Here is a 7,130-nt window from a genome sequence, read left to right on the forward strand (position 1 = left end):
ATTTTGCCAGGTTTGCGGGTTTCCTGACCCACCTCCCCATCTCTCCCCTTTCCACTCAATTCTGCTGTACTCGTCATTGTCCAATCAAATACACCACCACCAATATAGATCAGGCTTAATACATGTTTAAATACACCACCACCAATATAGATCAGGCTTAATACATGTTCAAATACACCACCACCAATATAGATCAGGCTTATTACATGTTCAAATACACCACCACCAATATAGATCAGGCTTAATACATGTTCAAATACCACCACCACCAATATAGATCAGGCTTAATACATGTTCAAATACCACCACCACCACCAATATAGATCAGGCTTAATACATGTTCAAATACCACCACCACCAGATCAGGCTTAATACATGTTCAAATACACCACCACCAATATAGATCAGGCTTAATACATGTTCAAATACACCACCACCAATATAGATCAGGCTTAATACATGTTAAAATACCACCACCACCAGATCAGGCTTAATACATGTTCAAATACACCACCACCAATATAGATCAGGCTTAATACATGTTCAAATACACCACCACCAATATAGATCAGGCTTAATACATGTTCAAATACCACCACCACCACCAATATAGATCAGGCTTAATACATGTTCAAATACCACCACCACCAGATCAGGCTTAATACATGTTCAAATACACCACCACCAATATAGATCAGGCTTAATACATGTTCAAATACACCACCACCAATATAGATCAGGCTTAATACATGTTCAAATACACCACCACCAATATAGATCAGGCTTAATACATGTTCAAATACACCACCACCAATATAGATCAGGCTTAATACATGTTAGCCTGGGTGTTCCCATGCTGCCTTGCGCGCGATTTGATTCACACTGCTAAGGCAGCCTGGAGACCATGGAGCAAATTTTCGCCTGAGATAGGGGACCAATCACAGAACAAGGGGGAAAGCAAGACAGCTATGCACAGACGCATTTGATAGACATCCGTGGCACCCAATAAACGGATCTGGGCATTTTTTTCAAATACGAGAAAATTAACGTTTGGTTCCCAGACCATGTCTCATTGAGAAGTGGTGGCGCTAGCCAGGCTAAATACATGTTCAAATACCACCACCAATATAGATCAGGCTTAATACATGTTCAAATACACCACCACCAATATTGATCAGGCTTAATACATGTTCAAATACACCACCACCAATATAGATTAGGCTTAATACATGTTCAAATACACCACCACCAATATAGATCAGGCTTAATACATGTTCAAATATGTGCAGGAAGCCAAACCAAGAAGTTTAGAGAAACAGGAAAATGCACTTTCAAATCAGAATTCCATGCAAAGTGTGGATTTGAATTATCAGTTATCTTTCAAATCACAATTTTTTTGCAGAAAACTCTGAGCCTATCTACGGCTCTTTTTAAAGTCAGAGAGAGTTCGGACAACTCAAATCATGGGTGCCATGTTTAAGACCAACGTCAGATGATTCTAATCTGCAGTGTCTATGGGGCGAATATGCTATGTTGAATAAAATAGCTTATTTTTACCATTACAGGCCTCTAAATGTTACTATCAATGTTTGTCAATGTTTTTTCTGCTTCGCAGTCTTGCACTGTTGCAATATGTGCAACAGTTGGGCTTTTTAATTATATTTTTTATTTATTTAGATATTTTTCCATTATTCACTGTACTATGTTAATGGTGATCTGATGAATGTTGGTATGAAACATGCCGTTCACAAAACATGACCGCCTCAGAACCAATCACATAACGGGACAGAAGTCCATTCGATTCCCTAGCTGGCCAAACTCAATATAGATGGCTCTGTTTAAAGTGGTACCATATCGCCATCTGCTGGCCTTATAGTGTAATGCTTAAAAAATGGCAGTAAGGTTTCATCCACAAGTATTTGGATAATTTTAATGGGGTTTACTTTACTCATTCAGAAGAGGAAATCCTTCACATGAAACTTCTCTGGAGCCAGTCTGTGTTACAGTATATTCAACAAAAGCTGTTTTGTGTTCAGTACCTCAAAGGCCTTCTCTAGCCCTTCCCAGTAGCCTAGCTCGTGAAGACAGGTCTGCGGGGGTTAGAGGGGAAAGTCCAGAGCTCTGAGCATCGTGGGCGTCTCCTCACTGTCCAGATGCAGCTGGGTCATCTACACACACAGGGCTCCCTCACACGTCTGCTGATGAATACATGGAGTATTGCTGCAGCTGTGGTAATATTTGCCTAGTCATATATGCTCTACTACTACATTGTCTGGACAACGAATTTAGTCAGGAATCAGGATGAATTAAATTGTCGGTTGATGAGCCAGAAGGATGTACCCAGTATGAATAATTGATAAGTGATGGTTTGTGATATATTGTGATATATTTTACTGTATCTTATTCTAAGAAATGATAAACAATCAGAGGGAGAGACTGGGGAACAGGGTGTACAGAAGATGCAGTAAAGTGTGTGACATCGGTTAAGACTGAAAGAGGATGTTATATAATAATTGAGACAAATAGCATTAATATTTTTTCCATACTCATATCCTTATCAAAAGCACACAATATTACAATAAAGAGTGAACGGCATGATTACTACGATGGATAGAATATTAACAACACAAACTAATAGGACGGTTGAAATGTGAAATGTTTAAAAATCAAATATTTGTAATTAATGTAGGTATCTAAAACATTGACCAAACTCTGAATTGTTGAACACACATCTTGAGTAGCTAGTTGAATAAGCATGAAGCATGAAGCACATCTTAAACTGGTCAGATTTAGCACATATATCATGTCTATCAGATTACATAAGACTATCAGCCAACAGATGGCGTCAAATAGTCAGAAGGAAACACATATTGGTATGAAATAAGTTGTTTGTACATACAATTCTAAGTAGCCTATTGAAAAAAGGTAGATTGAAAAAAAAACACCTCAGCAACCCACAATTGTTTCTCAAGACTGAAGTCCTTTAGCACATGAACTGGTGGAGCTGTCTGAGGCTGATGTGTGTGGGGTTAGTCGCTGAGTTCCTCCATCTCCATGTCATCAGGGAAGGCTCCATCTCCTCTCTGCTGCCCCTCTCTGCTCGGCTGTCCTGGAGTCTCAGTGTCTCTCCTCAGGGTCTCCTGGGAGGCCTGGTCTCCTCTGTTCCTCAGATACACCAAGAAGATCACAGCAGATGAGAGTATCGCCAGCAGCCCACAGACCATCAGAGAAGCGTACGCTCTGTAGAAAGGAGAGTCAACGCCGTAAGGATCCTTGTAATGCAGGTGGATGGAAGTCTCTGCACAGAAATCAGTACTATATTTCCATGTTTTGCATGTGTACACACCACTGTCTTCAGCTGTGGGGTTGGATATGACCAGAGAGAATGGAGAAGCTGATGTGTTCACTCTGCCTCTCAGCTCCTCAGGTAAAAGCACAGCTTTGTCTTTAGAGTCCAGAATCAACTCTTTTACACCTGCTACTTTCTGACGATACCACTGGACGTCAGAAGCATTTGGTGGGCAGTCTAGTTTGACGGTTTCATGGTTTGAAAATATGGCAATGACGTTTTTACCAGAACAACCAAAAGTAATATATTTAACTAACACTTTGTGGTGAGTACAGCTGCAAAAATACTCACCATATTGGTGTTTAAAAGAGGGGATGATGAGGGAGTAGTCTCCGGTCTGGCTACCGTTCAGCATGTACATCTCCTGAGTCTCATTGAGAGGAACATGAGAGGGGTCCTCAGACAGAACAGTGATGTTACCAGAGGGAGTTTCCCAGTAGACCTGATGAGGAGACGTGGCATTGACATTACAGGGAAGAGTCACTTGCTCTCCAAGTCTGTGGCGGACGGGTATTACTGTATAAAACACTGTTGTGGATCTGAGATTTAGGCACTGACCTCTAGACCAAATCAGACACTCGTAAAAATGACAGAAATCTTCTTCAGTTATCTCATGGAGGATGACTGATGAACTGTTAAGGTCAACCTGCAGTCTACCCCTCAGGTCTTCAGGAAGTCTCTCCGTGGATTTGGTGAGATTGTGTGAGTTGGTGTCCAAAACTAGGCTTTTTGGGGCCTCATGTCTGATATACCCTGTTTTACATTGACTCGTTTCCCTGTACACCTGTATTGTCGCTGCCTCTCCTTCCACTGACTCTGATCCACAAATATGAATGCTGCCGCCAATCAAGGTGTAAAGAGGGATAAAAAACTCTCTTGCAGAACAGACGATGAGGGAGTAGTTCCTCTGGACTGTAATGTTCCCACCCAGCCATCCTTCCACCCGGAACTCTCCGCTGTCAGAGGATTTGATATCAAACATTGGTGATTCCATTATTACATTGGTATATGTGATATCACGCTCCTTTGAATATGAACTGTTAGACTGAGAAGTGTTGAGCAGAGGCAGGTCTCCGTCTGTAGAAACACTGTACAGCACGTAGTAGTCAGCAGGATCCAGGTTTCGTATGCGAAAGCTTGTGTATTCTCCAGGCACGGCAAATGCGAATGACTCAGGGTCCTGGTGACAGTTTGCACCGCTGATGAGGATGGACAGCAAAAATGGGACCAGTCTTCCCACCTCCATTCTGAGACTCTCACACTCACTACTGCTCTCAGTGATGTTCACACACATTCTGAATCCCCTCTCTCTCACACAAGTCAAGTCAAGTTTATTTATAGCGCATTTCGTACACAGAGGTCATTCAATGTGCTTTACAGACTAATATGCCCTGTGATTAATATCTCTGTGTGTTGTGCAAGCCTTGTATGTTCAGGAAGTGAGTGAGTAGGTGTCAGGAAACCGGCTGCAGCTAGGGATGAGACAGCCATGTCCTCATTTTTTCATAAATAACATGAAGCAGAACAAGTGGTTTTACATATACTGTAAAAATAGACATATTTTTTTTGTCAAACCTGACAAGTTATTTGATGAAGAAAATGTTGATGAAATCTGAACAAGTGATCAGACATTTCCACTTTTTGAAGCATATGCAATATGCTAATGCGTGTGGGTTTAGATACTGAGTAGACTATAAAAAAACTAGCAAATTATAGTAACTACTGCAACTCACAATTGTTTCTCAAGTCTGAAGTCCTTTAGCACATGAACTGGTGGAGCTGTCTGAGGCCAAGGCGTGTGGGGTTAGTCGCTGAGTTCCTCCATCTCCATGTCATCAGGGAGGGCTCCATCTCCTCTCTGCTGCCCCTCTCTGCTCGGCTGAGTCTCAGTGTCTCTTCTCAGGGTCTCCTGGGAGGCCTGGTCTCCTCCTCTGTTCCTCAGATACACCAAGAAGATCACAGCAGATGAGAGTATCACCAGCAGCCCACAGACCATCAGAGAAGCGTACGCTCTGTAGAAAGGAGAGTCAACGCCGTAAGGATCCTTGTAATGCAGGTGGATGCTTTTCTCAGAGCAGAAAAAGCCTTCCAGCCCTTTTCTGCATGTGTACACACCTCTGTTTTCAGCTGTGGAGTTGGATATGACCAGAGAGAATGGAGAAGCTGAAGTGTTCACTCTGCCTTTCAGATCCTCAGGTAAAAGCACAGCTTTGTCAGAGTCCAGAATCAACTCTTTTACCCCTGCAACTTTCTGACGATACCACTGGACGTCAAAAGAATCTGGTGGGCAGTCTAGTTTAATGGATGCATTGTTGGAAAATATAGCAGTCTCATTCAAGAAATTAAAGCAAGCAGCAATGTAATAGCTCATTAATCTTCTCTGGTGAGCACAGTAGTAATAGCCTTCTTGTGGTTTAAAAGAGGGGATGATGATGAGGGAGTAGTCTCCGGTCTGGCTGCCGTTCAGCATGTACATCTCCGGAGTCTCATTGAGAGAAACATGAGAGGGGTCCTCAGACAGAACAGTGATGTTACCAGAGGGAGTTTCCCAGTAGACCTGGCATTACATTACTGGCATTACTGGCATTGGCATTACAGGGAAGAGTCAGTTGCTCTCCAACGGTCAAGTAGAGTTTAATGTGATGCCGTACTAATGTGATTCTCCAGGTTTGGCACTGATCTCTACGCCAAAGCAGACACTCATATTCATGACATAAATGCTCTCCTTTTTTACCCTGGAGGATGACTGATGAACTACTAAGGTCAACCTGCAGTCTACCCCTCAGGTCTTCAGGGAGTCTCTCCATGGATGAGTTGGTGTCCAAAACCAGACTTCTTGGTCCGTGCCATCTGTTACAGTCACTAGCTCTCCTGTACAGTTGTATTTCTGCAGCTTCCTGCTCTCCTGAGTCTGATCCACACAACTGAACTGAATGAAAAGTTCCTCCAACGTGTACAATTTTGAATCTTTGTGTAGTACAGACAAGCAGGGAGTAGTTCCTCTGGACTGTGATGTTTCCACCAATCCAGCCTTCAACCTGGTACTCTCCACTGTAAGAGGCATTGATGACTTGTAGTTGAAATTGCTCAAAATTGTCAAATGACACTTTGTAGTATGTGACATTATGCTCCTTTGAATAAGATCCATCAGGCTGAGAAGTGTTGAACAGAGGCATATCTCCGTCTGTAGAAACCCTGTACAGCACGTAGTAATCAGCAGGCTTCAAATCTTTTGTGGGAAACTTAGCATCTACTCCAGGTACTGCAAACATTAATGACTCCAGGTCCCGGTGACAGTTTACACCGCTGATGAGGATCGACAGCAAAAATGGGACCAGTCTACCCACCTCCATTCTGAGACTGACACGTTCTGAATCCCCTTATTCTCACACAGACCAATAAGTGCTGTGAATAATATATCTCTATCTTGTACAGGCCTCCTCTATTCAGGAAGTGAATGGGAGATTACTGTAAAACTTATCATGTGACATTAGTTTCAGATGAAAATGGTTCACACAGATGAGGCAGCCATATATCCAGAGCCATAGGGTTGAGGGACTTGCAGCTAGCTGTTTTGACCCATCGGAAGTGCTGAGGCCATTTTCTCTCAGCAGGATGTCCCTGAGAGGAACGAGTTCTTGGTATCAATGACAGGAATCTCTCACAAACAAAAAACCCCTCAGAAGGAATATCATACTAAAAACTTTAGAACTGGTATGGTCTCTCATTGACTGACATTCCATGGTTATGATGGTTCATTAGCTTTCGTCACATGAAAATG

This window comes from Alosa alosa, chromosome 3, assembly GCF_017589495.1.
Source record: "Alosa alosa isolate M-15738 ecotype Scorff River chromosome 3, AALO_Geno_1.1, whole genome shotgun sequence".
NCBI classification, from domain to species: Eukaryota; Metazoa; Chordata; class Actinopteri; order Clupeiformes; family Clupeidae; genus Alosa; species Alosa alosa.